Source organism: Podarcis gaigeae, assembly GCF_964106915.1.
Source record: "Podarcis gaigeae genome assembly, chromosome: 3".
Classification (NCBI taxonomy): domain Eukaryota; kingdom Metazoa; phylum Chordata; class Lepidosauria; order Squamata; family Lacertidae; genus Podarcis; species Podarcis gaigeae.
In genome coordinates, this window is record NC_139680.1 from 121,751,478 (window position 1) to 121,766,902 (window position 15,425).

The 15,425-nt window shown below is 52.7% G+C and overlaps 1 protein-coding gene across 2 annotated transcripts in view; it reads left to right on the forward strand.

Annotated features, from left to right (window-relative positions):
• Positions 1 to 8,931: 8,931 nt before the first annotated feature.
• DPYSL5 (dihydropyrimidinase like 5) overlaps positions 8,932 to 15,425 on the forward strand; it is a 35,705-nt gene continuing 29,211 nt past the window's right edge. Inside the window, exon 1 of one of the 2 annotated variants that reach the window (XM_083733465.1) lies at positions 8,932 to 8,992. The gene's annotated coding sequence lies outside the window, so the exon portion shown is untranslated. The remainder of the gene's footprint in view (positions 8,993 to 15,425) is intronic. The other variant, XM_083733466.1, reaches the window with a different exon arrangement.

Consider the following 15,425-nt stretch of genomic DNA (forward strand, 5'->3'; position numbering starts at 1 on the left):
ATGTTTACTATTTAAGCGGAAGACAAAAGTGCCAGGTAACCACAATAATTCTAATACAGGTTGCGTTTGGGAATGTGTCTTTTCACGAGAGATTTGTGCCTGCTTTTCAGGCGTAATCTTGCCAGGCCTGGATGTAGTGCCAACTCTAAGCACTAAATCTGGGTGTAGCTGCAAGACTGTGCCCGCATCTATTTATTATAGCTACAATTTATTTCACTGATTCCTCTTGGTTACTAATTTTTCTTTAAGTCAGCCCCCGCCCCCTCAGTCTAGCACTCTTGAGACAAGGTCAGAGGTCCTGTGAAGGACCACCAGGTCTGCGTGTGCCACTGGGCAAAAAGCACAGGCTCAAATTACACCACACATGGGGGGTGGGGAGGGAGAAGGAAGGACGAGAAACACGTTTCAGATGCATCTTTGGCTCCCCAGAAAGTCACCTGGAAGCCATTTGATTTGATTGTCACTTAGAAATCAAAACAATCCCATATAAGCCACACAACTCCCCCCCCCCAAAAAAAAAGAAACCCAGAGAGGACTCCCTCTCAACTGGGAAATTAGTCAATATGATAAAAGATGTGAGAATCGCTTTAAGGGTTTAATGGTCCTGGGAGAACAAGGAAGGTCTTATTCCCCTGCTGTCTAAGTGTTCGACCCCCCTGCACAGCAAATGGCCCCCCTGCTCCATTGTAGGCACCCCAGGGCCCTGCCTGTGTTTCCCCTAGCACAGATTTAGGAAGGTGGTAACCTGCCATTCCGTATCTTCCCAGGGTGGCCTCTGCAACATCAGCCAAGATTCCAGGGACGGCAGCCAGAGTCGTGCTTTGTAGCCACAAAAGTAGGGTTTGGTGGCAGCGAGATGCAGCCTCATGCCACCTTTACACACACCTTGATCTGCTGCCCAGGATCTGGGCCCCATAGGCCAGGGGTTGGCAACCTAAGGCCCGTGGGCCAGATCCAGCCCAATCGCCTTCTCAATCCAGCCCATGGATGGTCCAGGAATCAGTGTGTTTTTACTTGAGTAGAATGCATCCTTTTATTTAAAATGCATCTCTGGGTTATTTGTGGGGCATAGGAATTTGTTCATGTTTTTTTTTTCTTCAAAATATAGTCCGGCCCCCCACAAGGTCTGAGGGACAGTGGACTGGCCCCCAGCTGAAAAAGGTTGCTGACCCCTGCCATAGGCCTTCAAGCAGAGGACTGTCTTCTGCAAACTAGGACACCCCTCCAGTTTCACAGCCTGGGAGGGGCAGCTGGGTGATTTTCAGTAGACCCCAGCAAAGAGCTGTCCAGAAAAGGTGGAAGTAGTAGTAGTAGTAATAATAATAATAATAATAATTTATTATTTGTACCCCGCCCATCTGGCTGGGTTTCTGCAGGTGGCTTCCAACAAAGAACCAAAAATACACTAAAATGTCACACATTAAAAACTCCCCTGAACAGGGCTGCCTTCAGATGTCTTCTGAATGTCAGGTAGTTGTTTATCTCTTTGACATCTGATGGGAGGGTGTTCCACAGGGCGGGCGCCACTACCGAGAAGGCCCTCTGCCTGGTTCCCTGTAACTTCGCTTCTTGCAACAAGGGAACCGCCAGAAGGCCCTTGGAGCTGGATCTCAGTGTCCAGGCACAACGATGAGGGTGGAGACACTCTTTCAGGTCTACTGAAGCCGTTTAGGGCTTTCAAGGTCAGCACCAACACTTTGAATTGTGCTGGGAAATGTACTGGGAGCCAATGTAGGTTTTTCAGGACCGGTGTTATGTGGTCTCTGCGGCCGCCCCCAGTCACAAGTCTAGCTGCCACATTCTGGATTAGTTGTAGTTTCTGGGTCACATGGAAACAAGATGTTTGAGAGAGATTACTTTCTCGGCTTGTATCTCACACCCCTTGGGCACCCCAACATCAGGCTCCGACCCCCAAACGCTCGTCCTCTTGCCCTTCCCCAGGGTTCCTGACTTCTCAGCCCAGGACTTCTGAGGCACCAACAAAGCACACTCCAGGGACCGCAGGGTAGGATTAGAAAAAGATGAGGCCCAGTGGGTCATTTGTGCAGCCTCTGAAGGGGCTTGCCTTCACTTCCTTAGGAAGATGTTCCCTGCTTATTTTGGGCAGTTTCTGCCCTATCCGCAGTTTAAATCAATTTATTATTTGCCAGTGCTGTGCATATATGCGTTTGTGTGCAAGTCAAATGCACGTAACGGGAGAGACGCCTGAACTTGGAATATTTTCCGCTAAAAAGGGACAGCACACAGTAAGAATAAATATATAAGCAGCAACCACCACACTACGATTCAATGTGCCACTGAGGAATATGAGCTCTTCAACAGCCATGGGGTTGGGCTTAGCAGATACACTGCGGGTGGGCAGGGGGAGGCTGGCACAGCCTCAGGAGCGGGGCACTCTGCATTGGTGTCCCTGAGTGGGAAAGGAAGAGCAGATGCCCATGCTTTCACTGGGCTGGTTCCAAGTACTGCGAAGGGGAGAGGCTTACAGGGGGTGGGACACCCAAGAACTGCTGCTGCAGAAGAGGTCTTGCCAGCCAGCATCTAAGACCCAAGTTCTAGGGTTCTGGGTGCCCTGCCAGATGAGACCAAAGAGGGCCCCGTCCAGCCCAGCATCCTCACCCCATCATGAGACTCACAAGCAGAGCTCCAAGGCGACAGGTAGTTGGATGAAGGGCAGAAAGCTCCATAGCTGGGGGACAACCACCTAAAACATTTGTGGTCTCTACGGGGCACGTAAACACCTTTGTACTGGAGGCAGACCTGGAGATCTGCTGGGCATCAGCTCTTGACAGCTTCACAAGGCACAGTCTGCACCAGATGAAGCAGACTCGAACCCATGGCTTCAAGTTACACGAAAGGAGATTCCAAGGAGATTCCAAGTAGACGCCAGGAAGAACTTTAGGACAGTAAGAGCTGCTCAGCAGCGGAACAGATGCCCTCAGAGGTGGTGGACTCTCCTTCCTTGGAGGTTTCTCAGCAGAGGCTGGCCAGCCATCTGTCTTGGCTGCCGTAGCTGAGATTCCTGCAGTGCAGGAGGTTGGACTAGATGACCCTTGGGGTCCTTTCCATGATTGTAGTCTGAGCCGTCCCACACTGTGGGAGTCCTGAGGTCAGACTGAATGCTGTTGCTGTTGGCCTGGGTGGTCCCCAGAAAGAGGGAGGAGAGCATTCAGTGCCTGAAGGGGCAAGTCCCCATTGCAACCCAGGCCCCTCTTCTAGCTGGGAGGCTGAGCCTTGAGACAGGCTGCCCAGGGAGGGTCCGCTTCCTTTTCATCCTCTGCTGGTGCAGCTGATTGAGAAGCACCTCTGAGTAATCCAGCTTGGGGCTCACCAGCCAGGACCTTCCCCAGGCCGGCCGCCCAGGCCTGAAAAGCAGCCAAGCTATTCGCTGTCCAAGGTACCAGCCAGGAGAAAACATCTCCTGTGGAAAGCGAGCGAGTAGTCCAATGCAGAGCTTCAGGCTCTCCCTCCGTCGCTCTTGCTGCATTCACCACTTGATTCTAAAATACTTTAAACATCTTAAAATGAGCTGAACTTGCTAGGCATCTGGGTAGGCCAGGTGTGGGCCTGCGCTTCTTTGCATGCATGCTACTTTCTCCTGAAGGAGTGCTGGGAAACGGACTACAAAAGTCGTGGTTTCTTCGAAAGACATCACGACAAACAGGACTGATATTAGCAACTGAATCCCTGAGATTATTCTTACTGACTCTCTAGCCCACCGCTGACTGGTTGACAAAGATCTGCAGAGCCCACATTCAAAACTCTTGTGTGTATGAGCTGCCGCATTCTCCTGGATGGCAAGGAATGTGGGGCGTTCCCTGACTCTCAGACGACAGCAAGGCAAGGCGGGCACGACATGAGCCCAGCCACTGGGCGCACACTGGCAATGCCCAGTCCAGAAAGCTCTAATGGAGATAAACCCCACCAACCCCTGAACTCCCATTTGTACCTGCCTCTAAGTCACCAAATGCTGGGCCGTCTGGCCACCTCACTGCCCAGAAGGAATGGTGTCTGACTGCAAGGCCCAAAACATCACAACTTGTTTGGGACTTATGTGCCATGTGGGTGGCAAGGAAAGGAAAAAAGGACTGGCTGGGAAACTGGAACATCCCCTCCAGCCATAGTTTCCCTGTTAATCCCAGGGGCGTTAATTTAAAATGGAACTGCAGTGTGGTCTATGACCCAGGAGGTGGTGCCCTGGCGTCAGAATCGACGCCTAACATTTCAGTGCTGCCATGCTATCTTTGAGACACCTTCCTGAGCCTCACCCTTTTCCTCTCGGGAGGCTGCATTCCCCAGCCCCGTTCCCTGCCCCATAAGCTCATCTCTGGCACCAGCTGCCCGGCCCAGTCAATATGATGCCCCAAAGTGCCCCAAGCAGTTATTTCCTTTTAATTCCTTAAGCTTAAGCAACCATGTCCATTAGACAAGCCATACTAGGCTCCCAGCATCATCATAAGGCAAAGAAACCCCATTTTCTGAAACTCATAAATTCACCCCAAAAAAAGCCAAATAAATGATTTTATTTCATTCCAGAAGGTAATAAAATTGTGATCCGGGGATGGAACCTGACTCGTGACGTGAATGGAACAGGGATGTCATAATGCTCAAGAAGCGCCCTCACATACTTTGGATACCCATCCCAATTGCTAAACTGGGTGTTAGCAGTCCCGGCAAAGGGACCAGACTAAGGTGTTACCAGAATCGCAATACCCAGCTGGAAAGCCCATCCCCAGAGGGGAATGAGACCAAATTAATGAGAACAAATAAACGGTGTTAACCAAGTTGTAACGACAAAAGGACACATAGATACTTTCTTCTGCCAGCGTGAGACAGATGTTGCCACAATGCAATGACTGACTGATGATGTCACACGTGCACAACATGCGTGTGACACCTTATGGAGCACTGGCACTCTAGGCTCATCAGCCGGGTTGTGCCAGAGTGCCCGAGTTTCAGCCCTCCAGTGTGACCCTGCAGATGAGCACAGTGTGCCTTCCCTTCAGACAGGAAGACACTCTGGACTTGTCAGCAGCGTTGTGCCGTGCCAGAGATGCAGCCCTTTGGCACAGCCCTGCTCACAAGCCCAGAGCACCTTTCTGTCCAGAGGAGAAGGCACACTGTGCTCATCAGCAGCATTGCGCTGGAGGGCTGGATCTGTGGCATGACTGCGCTGATGAACCCAGAGCGCCGGTGCTCCATATGGCGTCGTGTGACAACACTGATGAGCTGGATGCCACTGTCCAAAAAGGGAAGAGACACCCAGAGAAGTAGAACAGCGTGTTGTGTTGCTGACACTTACAGATCATCTTCTTTGGCGATCCCTCGTAGCCAAGTAAGATTGTCTTCCATGAACACCGTCTGAACAGTGAGTCCGTAAGTGACTATGGAGGCCAGTTCTGGATCCACATGTCCTTCCACAGTGGGGACATTGGTTTCTGGGCGGGAGTTAATCACGGTGTGGATTTGCCAAGCATGCCTTCCTCTTAGCACATTTCTCCCTTGCGTCCTGAGTTTGAGTGTCTTCTAAGTCCATGGTACCTTTGGTAAAGGCTGTTCTCCAATTGGAGCACTCACAGGCCAGTGTGTCAGTGGTCAGTGGTTATACTACATTAAAAAAAAAATGCCTTGAGACTGTCTTTAGACCTCTTTTGTTGACTACCAGCATTACACTTTCCATTTTAAGTTCAGAATCTACTGGCCTTTCTGGAAGCTGACCTAACAGAGATTTGCCACTGGACCTGCAAGCCTGTGAGCCAATTGAGAGCAAGATCAGTTGGGAGCATGAAAGGCAGAGGAATCCTTCTGCCATGGCAGTAGAGGAGGAGGGCCCAATCCCTGAGATCCGGCGTTGATCATTTCCAGGCGGCCATGGGCTCTGCCTGCCAAAGCACAGAGCCTTCAGCAGAGCCGCAGCTTTGGTAGGTACAGATTCCCATCAGGTAAGCGGAGTGGTGCTGCACCAGTTCAGAGGCACTGGTGGTGGGAATGTGGATGACCTCTACAGTTAAAGTGTTGCCAGAGCAGACCAAACTGCAGAGCAGGCTGTGGGCTTCTTCCTTCGCAGGTCAGACCCGTGTAGCTGCATGTCTGCAGCTGTGTGAGCTGCCTTGGGGGCCTGTGAGTCAAAAGACAAGATAGGAATGTAAAGAAAGTGATCCTTGACCTTGAATGTGCCCAGGGCTCATCTTTAAAAGCACTTTTTAAAAGACAAGTCATCTGTTCACGGCAATAGAGGAAAAGCATGGATATTTTTAATATTCGAAATCCCTTGAAAAGGCTGTAAGTTAATGTGTTCCTCTCTGATAGTCTCTTGTTCTGTAAATTCAGTACACCACACTCAGAGGTCAGGCACAAGGCAACCCACCTAGTTCTCATGGCTCTCTTAGCAAGACCACTGCGGAGGCGTTTCCAAAGAAGATCACCGACCTCGGGGTCCGCTTCTCCTTTGGGAAGACCTCTCCCCTCCTGATGGGAAGGAGACCCTGGTTCAGACAGTCTTCCCACAGATTCTCCCTCTCCTGCCTCAGACTCAGCCCCCCATGTGACGCCTGTCTGTCCATCCGTCTGCCTGTCTGCCTGTCTGCCTGCCTGCCTTCCCCAGAGGCTCCACCGGCTCCTCCTCTGGCCAGAGACCAGATTCTCCTCAGAGAGGCTCCATCCAGAGCCCCTTCTTCTCCCTCAGTCCAGTCCTGGGTCCAGATCCCTCTTTCTGCCCCCTCTTTCCAAAGGAGCCCTGGCTCACTTTAAGGCCCTCTTTGGGGAAGCTTCGCTTTTCAGGGTTGACATTTTATTATGGTTTTAAATGGGCTGGAAGCCGCCCAGAGTGGCTGGGGGAACCCAGCCAGACGGGAGGGATATAAATGATTTAAGAATTATTATTATTATTATTATCATTATTATTAGCACTTTCCCTTATCAGAAATTGCTCCTTTTATTTTCCCTCCCAAAGTGATGGCTCCGCCCCCCTCTGGCTGGCTGGGGAGCCAATCAGAGAGAGGCTCCAGCCTCCTGGTGGCATTCCAGAGGATCTACATCCCTGACTCTGGTCTGGCTCTGCTGTCAATCATAGCATCCCTCGGACAAGGACTGCTGCGACTGATATATGTGCAAACCAGCTAGAGCTCCAAGACGGAGGGAGGCGTGTTTTCTCAAAAGTTCCCCCACAAATGACACTGGCAGAAGAGGATGCCAGAAGCAGACGGCAACTTTCAGCCCAGCAGAATCCAACCTCAGCTGCCCCTGCTCAAGGGAAGAGGTGCCCATGCTCACTTGCTAATTTCTGCTCACCAAGCTCCAAATACAGAGCAAGGAAGCTGTGCTTATAATGATTATTCATTATTGTATCTAATTTCAATTATAAATATGCATCTATTAGGGGTCAAGGGAAAAGTGTGGGGAGACCCAGGGGGTGGGGAATGGGAGCTCTGCAAGGAAGAGAGAAATCCCCTAATTTGGGGCATGGGCGCATGGCTGCCACAGGTTCTGTGAGGAAGCCAGAGAGTGGGACAGCAGGATGGTCCTGGGGGAACCCGGAGCCCAGTGTGTGGCAGTCATGAAAAAGCAAATCCCAGGCTACAGATCTTTTGGAAAGGAATTGAAAATTAAACTGCCAATATCATGCCATTACAGACATCTATGGTGCTCTCGCATTTGGAATATTGTGTGCAGTTCTGGTCTCCTCACCTCAAAGAGGATATTGTAGAGCTGGACAAAGTCTAGAAAAGGGCCACCAAAATGATCAAGGGGATGGAGACAGTGATTCCCCTGTGAAGGAAGGCGCAAGGGTTTGTGAGTTTTTAGTCTAGAGAAAAGGCAAATAAGAGGTGATGCAGATGTTTATAGAATTATGCATGGCGTGGGAAAAGTTGATGAAGGAAAGCTTTCCCCCCTCTCTCATGACACCAGAAGCTGCAGACATCCAGTGAAGCTGAATGTTGGAAGACTCAGAACAGATAGAAGAAAATGCTTATTCACACGGCACATAGTTAAGCTATGGAGAATGTTCCTGCAAGAGGCAGGGATGGCCACCAATTGGGATGGCTCTAAAAGAGGACTGGACAAAGTAATGGCAGTTGTTGTTTGGTCATTTAGTCATTTAGTTGTGTTTAGTCATGTCCGCCTCTTTGTGACCCCCTGGACCAGAGCATGCCAGGCCCTCCTGTCTTCCACCGCCTCCCGCAGTTTGGTCAAACTCATGCTGGTAGCTTCGAGAACACTGTCCCACCATCTCGTCCTCTGTCGTCCCCTTCTCCTTGCGCCCTCCATCTTTCCCAACATCAGGATCTTTTCCAGGGAGTCTTCTCTTCTCATGAGGTGGCCAAAGTCTTGGAGCCTCAGCTTCAGGATCTGTCCTTCCAGTGACCACTCCGTAATGGGGGAGGAGAGGGCTGTTGATGGCTGTGCTGGAAACCACCGGAGAGTGAAAATGGCCTTGTCCTTGAATCCTCCTGTCGACTTTCCCTGGGGGGCTTCTGGCTGGTCACTGCGAGGATGCTGGACAATATGCAGAGATTGGGCCGGATCCAGCAGCTGGGCTGTCCTAATGGAACCTCCCGCTCCAGAGGCAGTCTATCTGCAGGCGCAGCTTGCGCGGGGTTATTTGGCGACGGCGAGGACGGGATGCTGCGTGAGACGGTTGCTACGACAGACCTCGGGCCCGCCCCGTTGGGCAGAGCCCCCCCCCCGGCTGCCCCCCCCCCGCGGCCCGCCTGCGAGGCTCGGCCCGGGTCCCCGGAGCGAGCAGGCCCCGTCGCCATGGCGACGCCAGGATGGAGGCGGCCGCGCCCTGGTCCCTCGGCCCCGCCCCTCGGGAGTCGAAGTCCCGCCCCTGGCGGGGAGCCGGCGGCGCGGCGATTGGCCCGGGCGGCGAGTGGCGGGCGGGCGCGAGCTGGCCCCGCCTCCTGCCTGGCGCGCGCGCGGCGAGGGAAGCAGGTGAGGCGGCGGCGGCGGCGAGGACGGACGGGGAGGAGGGCGACGCCGAGGAGAGCCGGTGAGCGGGGGGGGGGGGAGCAGCCGGGACCCCGTGGCGACGCCTCCCGCCCGCTTTGTCCGCAGCGCCCCCCGCCGGCCTCGCCCCCCTGGGCCCCTCGCGGCCGGGCTTTGTGCTGCTCCGGGGGGCGGCGGCGGCGGCGGGGCCTTTGTCTGGGGTGGGCGCTGCCCTTGCCCGGGGGGGGGGGAGGCGGGTCCGGCCCTTCGGGGGGGGGGGGAACATGCCGGCGACGCCGCTGACAATGGCCGGGGCTGGGCGCTTTGTGCTGCTCCGGCCGGGCTGGGCGATGGGGAAACTGAGGCACGGCAAGGGCGGAGGGACGGGGGGAGGTCCTGCCGGGGGCGGCGGCGGCGGCGGCATGGCTCTCTCCCTGCAGGCGGTGGCTCTCTAGGAGGGGGGGCGCAAGACCCGGGCAGGGCCCTTCGATCCCCCCCCCAAAGCATGGGGCTGGGGTGTCATAGACTCTGGGGGCCACCTGGGGCCGACCAGCATCTTGGACTCTGAGATGGAGATCTGAGCGGAGGGCAGCAGGGGCATCCCCTGCCCCCCTCGGGGGCTTGCCCCACCCCGTTGCCCCACGGCGGCGGCCCCAAAGGCTGACCCAGTTGCCTCGCCCCCCCCCCCCCAGCATCCCCACCAGAGCCGAGTCAGGAGTAATCGCCTCGGAGCAAGGATTATGGACTGATGGAGGAGTCACGCCAGTTCACCCCATCCGCCTGGTCCCCACCCAGACACTCAAGCTGCCCCACCCCACCCCACCCCACAGAAGGGGGATCAATGGCACGCACAGCTGCCGCCGCCGCCGCCGCCACTGCTGCCTGTGTCATACCTGCCTCCTTTTAACGGGGAGGAACAATCAGTTGCTTACTGCCGCTCCATTGGGGGGGGGGGGGCACGGCCTGCGTGTTGGTGTGATATTGATTACTCTGAAGACGTTGGTGTCTCTACAGAAGGCACCACCCTCTTCCTTTGCTTTGCTGGACCACAGGCTCCCCTCCTGCCTAGGGCTGGCGGGGGGGGGGGGCACTTCCGCACTTTGGGGTTGGCGCAGCTTTGTTTTGTGTTGGATTGGTTCGCGTCCAGAAGGCACCCCAGGCTTGCAAAGGTTGACCCTGCCCCTGTGGCAGAGGGGCGTCTGCATGGGTGCATCTTGCGCCCCCATCTCCTTGCTGGCTATGAGCCGTTGCCTGTGAACTGCAAGTAGCTTCTGTCTGGCCTGAGAAGGACGATATCAGCAGCTGCAGAAGTAGGAACCACGGAATTCGGTGGGATTTGTTTCCTTGCAAGTCCACTGGATGCTGTGAAGTCTGATGCTGGCATCCATGTGTGCCCTGGGGGGCAGGGCAGATGCCCCAGTGTCTCCTTCCTCAGTTTCCCCCTCTGGGAGTGGGCCTATGGGGAGCATGCAGGCATTGGGCTGGAAAGCAGGGGAGAGATGCCTCATAGTTCTGACACCTTGTCTTAACCTCTGGCTGCTTCGTCAAATAAAAAGCTGTAGGCAGATCCTGCTGTTTTTTGTTCCGGTTTATTATTATTATTTCTTAGTAGTTAGAGATTTGATTGAAGTAAAGCAAGCAAATGAATGCAATGGAAATAATAGAAGTACAAAAGCTGCACAGTAAATCTGGGAGAGACTTAAAATTAGGTTGGTAAAGTACTTGGAAGAGCATTAGGACAGCCAAATTTCAGGTGGAGTCCTGGCTGTCTGCATTTGTTGAGCTATAAGATAAAATCCCATCCAACAGCACCGAATCTGGGTCCTCTGAGCCTTTGGCAACACATAATTAATGAGTAAATTTTTCGGCTAATGCTAACTGCCACATGGCTTTTGTCAGGAAAAAAACCAGTGTGTCTATTTCCCGCCCATGCTTTGAAGCTTGCGAATGATCCTCAGGAATTGGAAACACTTTTCCGTGCCGCTTGGAATCCATCGAAGGTATAGGTGACAGTGCCGCCTCTACCCAGCTTTCTCTCCTGTAGGGCTGGCCAAAGGACCATCCCATCATAAGGGTCTGAGGAAGGTCAGAAGGTCTTCCTGGAAGCAGTGTCCCTCTTGGCATCCCAGCCCGGGGCTCTGCCGGGGGTCCTGGCCCTCCCTCCGTGTTGCTTGGCGATGGGACCGGGACAGTAGCTGCCTGTCAGAAGCAAACAAAACCTTGAGTCAGGTTGGCCTGTGCTGGGGGAGGGGTGCCGGAGCAGCAAACAATGGCTGTTTGGCCGCCAGCTTCCACACTCTGGGGAAAATACAATGCTTCTCTGTGTGGAAGGCCCCCTGCAAAATAAACGCAGGCCAGGGAGCCCCCCCCCCCCCACAGTAGCAGTGCAAAAGGCTGAAGACAGGAGGGGTGTGGAGAAGCCTTTCTCTGGTGGGAAGCAGAGTCCCTTGCGACTAAGGGGAGATTTCTGGGCATCAGGTTGGTGACCACGGTTTGAAAACCTCTGCCTTAGTCCATAGTTATTTCCATTTCCACTGTGTGTGTGTTTCTCCTTTCATACTGAGACAAGTGCATTGTTGTAAGAAGAAGCTGCAGTCAAGCAGGTCATAGAATCGAAGAATTGTAGCGCTGGAGATGGACCCCACAGGTCATCTAGTCCAACCCCCCTAGCAAATAGACACTCTTTTGTGGCAACCGTAACCTAGATTTACAGTGGCATTTGGCGCCTAGCTGATATAGCTGAGTTTCTAACCCTAGTTGGAAGATGAGGATGGGCCGCTCCCAGGCAGCCACAAGTGGGGAGGAAGAGGAGGAGGAGGAGGATGGGCTGGGATGGTGGGGAGCAAGACTGGGGCTCTGAGGCTGCCCTCCCTGAAAGATGGGGATGGAATGAACATTCGCTTCCGGCTGGGACTCGAGAGCCCAACCTCTCGCCCAGGGATCTTGAATCCGCCCAAGTATTGCTTATTGCTTCTAACAAGCAATCATTCTGGGCATTCTGCGGCCTTTAAGACAAAGGCTGTCCAGGACGGTCAGTGGTCTGGTTGGATGGTAGAGAGGAGGCTGCCGTGAGCCAGTGTCCTAAACCTCTGTGCCTTGCCTCTTCGCAACCAGGATGTGGCATCAACATCTGCTCACTTTTGCCTGCACCTTCTAATTTCTCTTAGATGCTCCTGGGAATGCTAGGCAGATGCTGGCTAAGGAGGGCTGAGAATGCCTTTCCCTGGCGAAGCTTTAACTTAGGTTTGCCCCGTTGTTTTATAGCTGCCATTGCCAACCTGTGCCTCCCAGATGATTTGTGCTGCTGCTCCCAGGGGCTGATGGGAGTTGGAGTCCAAGCGTCTGGTTCCTCGTCATCCTGGGAAAAAGTGACAAGTGGGGTGCCGCAGAGTTCTGTCCTGGGCCCATTGTTGTTCAGCGTCTTTATAAATGACTTGGATGAAGGAATTCAGGGGGTGCTCATCCAATTTGCAGATGACACCTAATTAGGAGGGGTAGCTAATGCCGCAGAAAGCAGAATCAAAATGACCTTCAAAATTCAAAATGACCTTATCAGATAGAAGAACTGGGCCCAAACTAACAAAATGAATTTAAACAGGGACAAATGTCAGGTTCTTTGCACTTAGGAAGGAAGAACCAGCTGCACTGGTGGGGAACACTTGGCTTATTAGTAGGACACTTGAAAAGGATCTTGGGGTCTTAGTAGACCCCAAGCTTAACACAAGCCAAGAGTGTGATGATTATTTTTGTTTATTTAATTTATATACCGCCCTATATTTCTTATACCCTGCCCACCTGACTGCGTTGCCCCAGCCACTCTGGGCAGCTTCCAACAAAAATACAGGAAAAAACAACATCACACATTGAAAGCTCCCCAAAACAGAACTTCCTTCAGCTGTTTGCAGAAAATGATATAGCTGTTCAGTTTGTTGACATTTGCACGGAGGGCGTTCTGCAGGGTGGGTGGAGACTACCGAAAAGTCCTTCTGCCTGGTTACTTCTCGCAGTGAAGGAACCACAATAAGGTCCTGGGAGCTGGACTTTAGTGTCCAGGCTGAACGATGTGGGTGGAAACGCTCCTTCAGCAAAAAAGAAAGAAAGGAAAAGCTAATGCTATTCTAGGCTGCATGTCCAGATCAAGGAAAGCAATATTCCCACTCTGTTCTGCCTTGGTCAGGCCACACCTGGAATACTGTGTCCAGTTCTGGGTGCTGTAATTTCAAAAAGTTGTTGACAAGCTGGAACGTATTCAGAGGAGGGTAACCAAGAAGATCAAGCCATATGAGGAATGATTGAAGGAGTCTGGAAAAAGGACTGAGAGAAGATATGATAGCCATCTTCCAATATCTCAAAAGGCTGTGACATGGAAGAGGGAACAAGCTTGCTTTTTCTAGCTCCAGAGGGTAGAACCAATGGATTCAAGTTCCAAGAAAGGAGATTCTGACTAAACATCAGGAAGAACAGTGGACAGTGGAATGGACTCCTTTGGGAGGTGGTGGACACTCCTTCACTGGAGATTTTAAAGCAGAGGTTGGCAAAGGCTGCCTTGTGGGACCATCATCATCAGCACATCAGATGGTCTTTATTTATCCTGTTTTTGCCTCTATTCTCAGTATAAAAATAGAGAGCTGCCAGAGGTTGATTTTTTAGACTGTTTATCTGCTTGGAAGTGTAACATGCTCCTTTGATCATTCTATTCCTCTACAGTTCTTCAGTTTTCAAAGCATCATGAAATACGGATGGTTGAAAAAAACCTGGAACAGTGTGGGGCGCAAATGAAAAGTGTGGCGTCTTTGAGAATTTCTGTTTTGTTGTACTTTGGTGCATTGCTTGTGAGCACTTGGGCTTGAGAAGGGCGTGTGACTTCTTCCACTTTCTGCAGGGTGCATGTGCTACACTGGAAGGTCTGAGCTCTGGGCTGTGAGCCTAGCATTTAGGCTTACAGGTTGGAATTGGCCAGAGAGGCTGGGAAAGGTGGGCTGATCCCTCTTCTTCCTGGAGCCTGATGCCCTTGGAGCTTCCCTTAAGCGTGAGAGCTGCTGCTACCTTGGTGCAAGGATTGGACTTAGTACTAGGAAATGAGGTGCCAAGTGACACCATAGCTTGTTTCCTGCTCTGAGTAAATATTAGGAAGAACTTTCTGATAGCGGAGCGGATAACATCAGAGGGTGGTGGACTCTCCTTCCTTGAAGAGTTTGAAACAGAGGCAGGGTGGCCATCTCTCAGGGATTCTGTGATTCCTGCATTTCAGGGGGTTGGACTAGATGACCCTTTGGGGGGGTCCCTTCAACTCTACAATTCTATGATTCCATGAAGAAGCTCTTTGGCTGGGCAGGGTGTTGGCAGTCGGGGGCTCTCTCCTCAGCCCAGGGGCTTGAACTTCAGCCTCTGATGTCTGTAGCTTCCTAAGTGCCAGGTGACTCACCTCAGGGATTCCTCAGGTGTGTTCAGTTGCGCCGGCTCCTGGGTGAAGCTTGGGTCTGGAGGACCTGCCCAATGGACTGCTGTTCTTCCATATTTGGCTCGAGTGGAGGTCAGGGTGAGTGGTGGGGGCTGGAGGCTCTTTAGCCTCCATAGCCCCTCTTTTTGAGGCTATGCCCCCTCCCTCTTGCCCCGAGGTGGTGGCAACTAGAATACCAAGTGTGGGTGGTCTGGACTCTGGTCCTGAAAGGCACTTTCCCTCCAGTCCAAACAAGCCATCCCTGCACACAGATCTGCTGGTGCTCAAGCAGCTCTGTTCTCCGTGAGAAACTGTATCCCCATCCTGCCTCCCAGCTCTCTGGAGTTTGGGGCAGCAACTGGGGACTGTGCCTAGTGTCAAGTGGGGGTGCTCAAACGCTGATCTGCGGCCCCCCTCTTAATGCCCTGGTCTTCTCTGGCAAGGCCTTTGCCTCATTGACAAATGAGTCCAGGGACCTGCAGGTCTTGCTTCAGCTCAGGGTTAGGATTCTGGACTCTTGAGTAGCAGCTCCAAGTCATAATCTGAAGTAGCAAAAAATTCTGTGTGGGAAAGATCAGTCAATCATTGGAAATACAAAATTCCCACTTTTTATTAAAGTCACAAATAACACTGCGGGAGCTTAAAGACCAACAGATTAATTATGGCATCAGCTTTTGTGGACTGATGCCATCGTAAATTTGCTAGTTTTCAAGGTGCCTCAGCACTGCGGGGAAGGTGGGTGGGAAGAAGGGCAAAGACTCTGTCTCTCCAGCCTCTCAGCCAAAGGCTGCCTTTAATTTATTGAAACAATAAGATCATACGAACTCCAGGCCATCATTCCGTTCAGCTTTATTGTTTTCTTCTGAGGCATCTCATGAAATCAGAAGAATTACCCGCTGAAGGGGGCTTCCTCCTGCTCCTGCCTCTCTTCCTCTCCAGAGGTACCAGGGAAAGGTGATCTGCTGCCTGCCCTTCAGATGGACGAGTGAGACTCCTCTCTCCCTCAATAGGTTTCCATGTTCAGGCTGACCTTTGCCCACCAGGTGCCTCCTGGGCA